This window comes from Cynocephalus volans, chromosome 4, assembly GCF_027409185.1.
Source record: "Cynocephalus volans isolate mCynVol1 chromosome 4, mCynVol1.pri, whole genome shotgun sequence".
Taxonomy (NCBI): Eukaryota; Metazoa; Chordata; class Mammalia; order Dermoptera; family Cynocephalidae; genus Cynocephalus; species Cynocephalus volans.
In genome coordinates this window covers 158232516-158243049 of record NC_084463.1, presented here as the reverse complement: position 1 = coordinate 158243049, position 10534 = coordinate 158232516, and the positions used below count along the sequence as shown (strand labels likewise).

The 10534-nt window shown below is 44.4% G+C and overlaps 1 pseudogene; it reads left to right on the top strand.

The window, feature by feature from the left end:
* Positions 1-1441: 1441 nt before the first annotated feature.
* LOC134376675 (fibrinogen gamma chain-like) lies at positions 1442-7426 on the top strand (annotated as a pseudogene).
* The last annotated feature ends 3108 nt before the right edge of the window (positions 7427-10534 follow it).

The following is a 10534-nucleotide window of genomic DNA, read 5'->3' as shown; positions in this document are numbered from 1 at the left end:
CATTAGCCTCATCAGCACCATGTGTGAATTAGAAAGGGTGCCCCTTCGGTGCAGGGACAGTACCGTGTCACAGGACAGAGCTCTTGGTTAGAAGAACAAGGTAATCCCCTTGGGCCTTGGACTCAGTACACACCATGGTCTCTGCAAGTGAAACATGTTCTGCATTTCAGCACCACCCACACCCCACCCGGGGCGGCCAGTGCCTTTGTGCCCAGCCACACACATCTTGGCATACATCTCCCTGTGGCAGCATCCCAGGCAGTTTCAGTTCAAAGACAATTGTACTTCCTGCTTTTTGGCACTTACTTCCTGCCCATTTTCCAAGTCTGGTCCTACTTCCTCCTGGCAGTTCCTGATGGCCTTCCAATAAACTCTTTTGCTGTTTAAGAACACCAGGTACTCAGACTGGTACTATCTAGAAACATGCACAAATCCCTCTCACCCTTAAAATTAGAAAAATCCATTTCTCCACCCTCTCCTGGAAGTGCTCTGCAGAAGACCACCAGAAGACTACCAATGATCTCCCGGTCACCAAATCCAGAGGCCGCCCAGGACAGTTTTGCTCTGTCTGACACTGACCTGGCCTCTTCTTCTTGCCTTCCCATCCCCACCCCCCAGGGCTCTGTCCTGGTCTTCCTTTGCAGATCTCTCCTCTTCCACTGTCTATCCTGTAGATTTTGCCAGTCCTCAGGGCTCCAATCTCACCCTTCTGCCCTGCTCACCCCACACACTCACCAGGGCATCACCCATATTCATGGCATGTCCCCCCACTTTTACCTCAAGGGCTCCTAGATCTTGCCCTCTGCTGAACTATAGACTACTGAGCTGGAAGCCTCCACCTGCAAGTCCAAGGGTACCTAAACCCAGCACATCCACATGGAGCTGGTCACCTTTCCATTCACAGCCGCTTCTCTTCCTGCCTCCCCTACTCAGCTTGATGGCCTCAGCCTGCACCCCCAATCACCTAAGCTAGAAACTCGGGAGGCCAGCCAGTTAGCTCACTTGGGAGAATGTGGTGCTGACAACACCAAAGTCAAGGGTTCAGATCCCCAAACAGGCCAGATGCCAAAAAACAAAAAAAAAAAGAAACTCAGGAATCACCACATAGCTCCCTTCTCCCCTCACATCCAAGTCCACCTAGGGGGTCACAATATGCTGGTGTTTCTTCTCTTGAAGCATCTCTCCAAGCCGCCCCCTCCTCTGCAACCCCATAGTCTCTGCATCCCTTCACTTCTGAATCTTACTGGGCTATTCCAACAACCCCCAAATGGCTCCTTGCCCAGTCTCAGCCACCTGCAACTTTCTCCACAAGAGCAGGGCCAGAGTGAGCTTTCTGGCTCAAACCTGACCAACGGTGACCATGTCACTCCCTGCCAAGAACATTTCAGTGGTTTCCCCATTGTGAGAAATGCCCTCACCCATCCAATGCCAAAGGATAGACATGAAGACACAAGGTACAGTGAAGTGAGAGTTTAGTTACAGCCTTGCAAGTCCGGGTGTCTGTGAATGGGACAGGCACACAGAAAAGGGCTGTAGCAAGCAATTTATTCCCTAGTACACAAGTCCCTCCCCCCACTTCCTCATTGGCTGAGTACTACAGGATGCACAATCTTCCTGGACTCCTAAAATTTATTACCCCCTTGCAAGGAATTCCTTTCTCTTAGAGGCTCAAGACGAGCCTGTGAAAAAGGCCTGCTTAGGCCCTGTGAAAGGAGAAACACCAGGGAATGAAGAAAACAATGGGGGCTAGTAACTAATTACCATCTCAAGGAGAGCTCTATCTGTTCAGAGACCTTCCGGGAATGGGCTGGACCAGTCAACTTTTGGGCTGGGCCTGAATCAGTTAAATCACCCTCAGATAAGTCATTTTTGAAAATGAATCACTTAGATTATTTTCTTACACCCACCAAGAGCAATGTTTCTTCCTTGTTCTTATCTGAACTTGTTACATGGATTCTGGTCCCATTCCAGACCTTCTGAATCAGAACATCCAGGAGAAAAATTCAGAATTTTTTTTTCTGATCATTGCCCTCAGGCATAACTAAGCAAGTTTGGGAAACACTGAGAATTATTTGGGGAAGCTGGTTAAAAATAGATTCCCAGTTTTACTCCTTCAAGATTCTGACTCAGTGGAGGTTGGATGGGAGAAATTTTTCTAGAGGATTCTGCATAGCCGGGTTGGATCTACATATTGGGTAAAGTGTAGAAGCTTGAGCGTGGCTGTTAAAGCCATTTGTGCTTCAGTCTCTCGTTGGCTCTCACCACTCTTCCAAACTTCCCAAAACCATGCTTTATGTCTTACTTACAGTTCCTCACATTCACCATGCTGTCTCAACTGAGTGGCAGTACATAATATCCCCTCTACCCTGTGGCCCTTTCCTCTAAGTGTGTCACATCAATGCCTATAAGTGCCTCAACGTCAGCTCAGATGAAGGCTCCAAGAAGCTTTCTTTAATCTCTCCTGGGTTAAACACTTCCTCTTTATGCACAGGGCCTAGTCACTGTTGCCTGCAGCCTTTGTCTCAGGGCTGCAATGATTCACACATCTGCTTCCACTCCCAGTCAGTGAAGCCCAGAAAAGCAGGACAGTATTTTAGCTCCCTTTATGTCTCCAACATGTAGCACATTGACTAGCACTGGTAAAATGACTCAGGCTGATGGAAATGTCAGCCCCCTCCCCAACCCAAGAGTAGGCCATCAGGGAAGGAACAAGTCCAGTGGCTTAGTATATGGGGCTTGATCACAGTGCTAAGGCCTAGGTCCAAATGGCAGCTCCACTTTTGTGTCCAGGAGGGTCCTTTCACTTCTCTAAGCCGTCAACCTCCTATATAAACAAGGTCCCCACAGTCCTTGTGGGTGTGTCACAATGACTTAAAAGTAAATGTCTCATTAAACCAATTATCTCATTTAGTAGTGTCTTGATCTTTAAGAGGCCTCAGTGCTTAGGATTTCAAGCATTTGGTTCTTTGGAGTCTAGAGATTGTGTCAGGATGGGGTCTTGTTCACCTCTGTACCCAGAAAGTTGAGGACAGTACCAGGACAGTGCAGTAACTCAAAAAGTGTTGAATGAATGAAAGAACAACAGAGGTGCCTGCCCTGTGGGAGCAGCCACCACTCCTCCACTCCTCCCCACCCCACACTTCCAAAGAGTCCTGATAATGCCCAGGCTGCCCTTGGAAGAGGAATGCTGGCCAGTTTCCTCATCTATAATAACAGACATGAGAATTCCTCCTTCACAGGGTGGTTGGGGGATTAATGAGATGACTTCTATGACTGTATTTAGTTTCCTCACTTTCTTCTTTAACATGGGAAATGAGAGACACACCCCTATATGCTTAATGGTACAGCTCTTGCAGACTTCAGAGGGTCTGCATGTTGACGTCCCCACATGTTCCCCAACAGCACAGAGGTCAGGAAGGCAGGATATCACCAGAACTCCACTCAGCATCATTGCAAATTGAGTATTCTGGGGCTTCCCCAGGGTCATGCCAGCTGTAAGGGGCAGAACCAGGTTTTCTGACACCAAACCCCAGGCTCCTTTCTCTGCTGGCTTGATTTGGCCAACAGTCTGCCATAGATGGGGGTCTAGATGTTTAGGAAACTGTTTTCTTTTCATTTTTAGCTTATTTATTTTCTATTTTAAAGCAACTATGGGGAAAACACAAAGCTGGAGGCATCACACTTCCTGATTTCAAAATATATTATACTCTTTGCTACACCATTTTCTCACCATATGAGACCCTGCGTAGCTAAAGTCACCACCACAGAAGGCCCTCACCATAAGTGCTCCCTGGACTTGGGACTTCCCAGCCTCTGAAACTTACATTGCTACCAGAGATAAGTGCTGCATCTTAGATGAAAGATTCGGTAGTTATTGCCAAACTACCTGTGGCATTGCAGATTTCCAGTCTACTTACAAACCAAAGTAGACAAGGATCTACGGAGTTTGGAAGACATCTTATATTGAGTTGAAAACAGAACATCTTGGGCTGGCAGTTAGCTTGTTGGTTAGCCTTATAACACCAAGGTCACAGGTTCAGATCCCTGTACCAGCCAACAAGAAAGAAAAGAAAGAAAGAAAGAAAAGAAAGAAAGAAAGAAAGAAAGAAAGAAAGAAAGAAAGAAAGAAAGAAAGAAAGAAAGAAAGAAAGAAAGAAAGAAAGAAAGAAAAGAAGAAAGAAAACAGAACATCAGAAGCCAAAAATTGATCAAAGCAATCCAACTCAGCTATAATCCTGATGAAACATCAAAACCAAATATGAGGGCCGAGCCCGTGGCTCACTCGGGAGAGTGCGGCGCTGGGAGTGCCAAGGCCGCGGGTTCGGATCCCATATAGGGATGGCCGGTTTGCTCACTGGGTGAGTGTGGTGCTGACAACACCAAGTCAAGGGTTAAGATCCCCTTACCGGTCATCTTTTAAAAAAAAAAAAAAAAAAAAAAAAACCAAATATGATAGAGCACTACTCAGAATTCCAAGAAAATGGTAGAAGGAAATATGAAGCATTGATTTTAACACATGAATCAAGTATTTGATTCAGTTTTTGCAGGAAATACATAATTTAAATCATCAAAAGATCATTAACTTGAAACAGAAGTTAGCTCAACTTGAAGAAAAGTGCCAGGAACCTTGCAAAGACACAGCTCAAATATATGATACAACTGACAAATTGTTAAGGCACTGCCAATAAGGGAGCCAAAGACAGTGGGCTTTACTTTATCAAACCTCTGAAAGCTAACCAGCCGTTCTCAGTCTACTGTGAAACTGATAGATCTGTAAATGGATGGACAGTGCTTCAGAAGAGACTTGATGGCAGTGTGAATTTCGGAAACTGGACTCAATGTATGGAAGGGTTTAGACATCTGTGGCAGTGTGAATTTCAGAAACTGGACTCAATGTATGGAAGGGTTTAGACATCTGTCTCCTACTGGACCACAGAGTTTTGGCTGGGAAATGAGAAGATTCTTTTGATAAGCACACAGTCTGCAATCCCATACACATTAAGAGTGCAACTGGAAGACTGGAATGGCAGGACCAGTACTGCAGAATATGCCATGTTCAGGATGGGACCTGAAGCTGACAAATTCTGCCTGACATATGCCTACTTCATTGGTGGAGATGCCAGAGATGGCTATGATTTTGGTGATGATCCTACTGACAAGTTTTTCACATCCCACAATGGCATGCAGTCCAGTACCTAGGATAATGACAACAGTAAATTTGAAGGCAACTGTGCTGAACAGGATGGATCTGGTTGGTGGAGGAACAAAGTGTCGTGCTAGCCACCTCAAAGGAATTTATTACCAAGTTGGCACTTACTCAAAAGCATCCACTCCTAGTGGCTATGATAATGGCATTAATTAGGCCACTTGGAAATCCTGGTGGTATTCCACAAAGAAAACCACTGTGAAGATAAGCCCATTTGTATTAGTCTGTGGTTTATAACAGAAATACCTGAAATTGGGTGATTTGCAAAGAAAACAAAATTTATTGCTTACAGTTTTAGAGGCTAGGAAGTCCACAGTGCAGGGAACCCATCTGATAAGGTGACCATACAGCAATGCAATGTGTCACGTGGTGAGAATGGCGAGCTGAGAGATTAACTTCTGACGTACTCTTCTTTTAAAAGCCTTCAGAACCAAACCCATGATCACCATTTTTAATCCATTCACTATTGCACAGTCCTACAATCTAATCACCTCTTCAAGGCTCACCTTTCAGTCATCATAATAGTATTTCCCACCGTCTTAACACTTTCACGGTGGGGACCACGTCTCCAACACATTAAACTTTGGGGGGACACAATTCAATCCATAATACCATTCAACAGACTGTCCAGTGGGGAAGGACAGCAATATCACCTGAGGGAAGCCAAATAGGCTAGAGATATTTAAGAGAGCATTTCAAAAGTAATTTGCTTTTTTAAGGACTCTATCTGAACAGAGGCATATAATATTTTTCCTGTGGGACAATAAAATGGTAAAGCCTTACTTCATTCTAAGAGTAAAAAGAACTTATGTTGAAAACTCCACTAACAGTTTTATGCTGGTGATAATTTATCTACATGCATTTCAATAAACATTTTATTTCCTAAGACTGAAATTATACATATATATATATATATAATAAGGCTACAGTAATCAAAACAGTATGGTACTAGCATAAAAACAGAGATACAGACAAATGGAACAAAATAGAGGCCCCAGAAATAAACATACATATATAGTGAACTGATCTTTGACAAGAGTGCCCAGAATACACAATGAGGAAAGGACAGTTTTTCAGCAAATGGTGTTGAGAAAACTGGATACCCACATGCAAAGAACAAATTTGCACCCTTCTACTGTACACAAAAATCAAGTCAAAATAGGTTAAAGACTTAAATGTAAGACTTGAAACTGTGAAACTTCTAGAAGAAAACATATAGGAAAAGCTTCACCAAGTTGGTCTTGGCAATGACTTCATGGATGACACCAAAAGCACAGGCAACAAAAACAAAAATAAACAAGTGGGACATTAAGCTAAAACATTTCTGCACACCAAAGGAAATAACAGAGTAAAAGGCAACCTATGGAATGGGAAAAATACTTGTAAGCCATTTATCTGATAAGGGTTAAGTTTCCAAAATGTGTAAGGAACTCCTACAACTCAACAGCAAAAAAAACAAATAACCCAATTAAAAAATGGGCAAAGCACATCAATAGATGTTTCTACAAAGAAGATATATATATGACCGACAGGTATATGTAAAGATGCCCAACATCACTAATCATCAGCAAAATGCAAATCAAATCCACAATGAAATGTCACCTCACACCGGTCAGGACAGCTATCATCAAAAAGACAAGACAACAAGAGCAGAGACAACAAGTGCTGGAGAGGATGTACAGAAATTGGAACCCTTGTATACTGTTGGTGAGAATGCAAGATGGAGCAGCCACTTTGGAAAACAGTGTGGAGGTTCTTCAGAAAACTAAACACAGAACTACCATATGATCCGGCAATCCCACGTCTGGGTACTTATCCAAAAGAACTGAAATCTGGATCTCCAATAGATATTACCATTCCAATGTACCTTGCAGCATTATTCACAATAGCCAAGATGTGGAAACAACCTAAATGTCCATGGACAGATGAATGGAAAAAGAAAATGTGGTATATATACATAATGGAATACATTCAGCCTTTAAAAAAAGTTAATTCTGCAATATGCAACAATATGGATGGATTGCGAGTACATTATGCCAAGTGAAACAAGGAAGTCACAGAAAGACGAACACTGCATGATTCACATACATGAGTTATCCAAAATAGTCACATTCATAGAATTATAGAATCAAAAAGTGGAGTGGTTGCCAGGGCCTAGGGGTAGGGGGAAATGAGGAGTTACTAACTAATGGGCATGAGGTTTCAGTTAAAGCAAGATGAATAAACTCTAGAAATCTGCTGTACAACACTGTACCTATAGTCAGTAAAAATGTATTATACACTTAAATTTGTTAAGAGGGTAGATCTCATGTTAAGTGTTCTTACAACCATAAAATGTTTTTAAAAAACAAACAAATATGGGGGGGAGTTATTATTTAAATAGTACAGTTTCAGTTTGAGATGATAAAAAGTTCTGGAGACCGATGGTGCTGATGGCTGCACAATGTGAATGTACTTAATGCCGCTGAACTATACACTTGAAAATAGTTAAAATGGTGCAGTTTATGTCATGCATATTTTACAATTTTTTTTAAGTGAAAATCCACAGTAAATTGCAAAGCACATAATAGTGATGAGGCTCCATCTGTAGAGACACTATGACAAAAACTTGTGAGTCAAAGGGAAGGTCAGGAGGCAGAGGAAGAGGGAAAAAGGGGTAGCTGGAGCTGGGAACCTGAGAAAGGACATGAACAGGGAAGGGGTGGGGAGCCTCAGGAAGAGGCCCAGAATAGACAAGGGCCAGAAGGGGAGGGAGAAAGGAAACCCTAGGCAGAGAGGCGGAGAGGTCCAGCTGGCTGGGTGTATATTCTCAGGAACTGCTGCAGGTATTCCTTCCCTTCCAGGCCTCAGGCAGGACGGGGTAAAGGTGGGCAGCTAGGGCCTTTATTTGGGTCTTCTAATCTCTTGAACTGTCCAGTACACCAGGATACCCTCAGAGGCCCAGGTCCATCTCAAGCCCCAGCCCAGAGGAAGAGTAGCCCATGCTCAGTGTCTAGTGTTCTTTTCCGTAAGGAAGCTAAGAGAGGGACTGGCTGGTTAGTTCAGTTGGTTAGAGCAAGGTGCAAGGCCTTGTAACACCAAGGTTAAGGGTTTGGATCCTCTTACTGGCCAGCTGCGAAAACATAAATAAATAAAAGGAAGCTAGGAGGGCCGAACTTAACCCCAAGGGCTATGAGGCCAACATAAGAATTACGGTGACTGCGACAGGACCCACAGCAAACCCTGTGAATCTGCCTGCAAAATAAACACAGGATCCAAATACCTCTTACCACCTCCACTCAACCATCCTAGTTAAGTGGTTGACCACTGAACAATGCAGGGGTTAGGAGCACCAACCCCCACAAGCAGTCAAAAACCTGCCTATAATTTTGACTCCCCCAAAACTTAAGTACTAATAGCCTGTTGATGGAAGACTTACCAATAACACAGTTGATTAATGCATATTTGGGATGGTATATGTACCATATGCTGTATTCTAAATAAATCCAGAGTAAGGACCATTGTAAAAAAAGAAAAGAAACTTTATGAATTTGTCACGTAGCTGCAGGGATGGCTTCACAAATTTATTCATTTAAAAAAACTCACGTATGGAGCCAGCCCGTGGCTCACTTGGGAGAGTGTGGTGCTGATAACACCGAGGCCGTGGGTTCAGATCCTTATAGAGGGATGGCCGGTTAACTCACTTGGGAGAGCGTGGTTGAGACAACACCAAGTCAAGGATTGAGATCCCCTTACCGGTCATCTTTTTTAAAAATAAATAAATAAAACAAAAATAAAAATTAAAAAACCCACATGTAAGTGTACCCATGCAGTTCAAAACCACGTTGTTCAAAGGTCAACCATTTTCTAGGTTGCAGTAGCAAACCATCCTAACCAGCTTCCTTGCTCCAGGTTAGCCAGCCAGTCGGTTGGCTTGTTAAAATCAGTCAGACCATGTCACTCCGCTCAAAACCCTCCAACAACTCCCATTCCACTTATTAGCCCCTAATGTGTGGTGAATTTACTTACCCAGGTCTGGCCTTTGCCCTCAGCTACAGTGATCTCTAGGCACCTGGAATGTCCTGCCTGATAGGAGTGTGTTTGTTAGGGGACTTCAGCCACTGGGCAAACAATGTGATATATGAGAGCTCTGGGACATGCAACCTCTGGAGGGAATGAAGATTAAATCTATTAGCCCAAAAGCGCCGGCCTGTGGCTCACTTGGGAGTGTGCGGTGCCGATAACACCAAGGCCGTGGGTTCAGGTCCCTATATAGGGATGGCTGGTTAGCTCACTTGGGAGAGCGTGGTGCTGACAACACCAAGTCCAGGGTTAAGATCCCCTTACCAGTCATCTTTTAAATAAAATTAAATAAAAATTTTTTAAAAGTTAAAAAATAAAAGGTATTAGTCCTAAGCTCTGGGAGGGGCTGTAGACTACAGGTCAGCCCCAAGAAAAACTCTAGGCACCAAAATCTCAGTTGAGCTTCCCTGCTTGGTTGTTCTATGTGGCCAGGAGGAGGTACTGTGTCCAGGTCTTCACTGGGAGAGGACATCTGGAAGCCTCACATCTGGATCCCTACGCATCTTGTCCTTCGGTTGTAATAAAACTCATCCCAGTGCTTTCCCGAGTTCCGTGAGTCATCACAGCATACTACTCGCCTGAGGATGGTCACGGGGACCCCTGACCTTGCAGCTGGTGTCTTAAGTGAGGGCGATTTTGTGGGGACTATGCCCTCCACCTGTGCAGGGGCCAACGTCCGGGCACCCTATGTGACCACCTTACTGTGGCCACCACCATCTGCCCGCTCCTCCCATCCCCTTCCCCCTTCCCTCTCCTCACTCCTCACAAGCACACCCGCCCCAGCCCACCTACCACAGAAAGCTCCTTCCCCACATACCCAGCCAGGTTAATTCCCTCGCTTATTTTAGGACTTTTACTCAGAGGTTAACTCCTTGGTGAGGCCTCCTCTAGCCCCACCTCAAACCCCCTCTACCTGCAAACACCTTTCCTGCTTCACTTTCTCCTCTTTGAACACTATCACTGTATCCACCACACTGCAACTTGTCTTATTTCCTTTCCATCTCCCCATGAGAATTTAAGCCCCAAGGAGGCAGGGATTTTTGCACTTTGTTCCCTGCTGTAACCCCTAGACCTAGAACAATTCGGGAACCTGCTGTGTGTTCAATAAACTCTTGTTGAAGGAATGACCTCTAGCATCCTTTAGAAGTGCCATCCCACCCCCACTCTTTCTCCCCGAAATGTCAAGTCTGCAAAAACAGGAAAACTGCCCACACTTTGACCGAGGACCTTTACTGAGAGCTCCCTGGCCAGCCTGGGCGAGGAAGT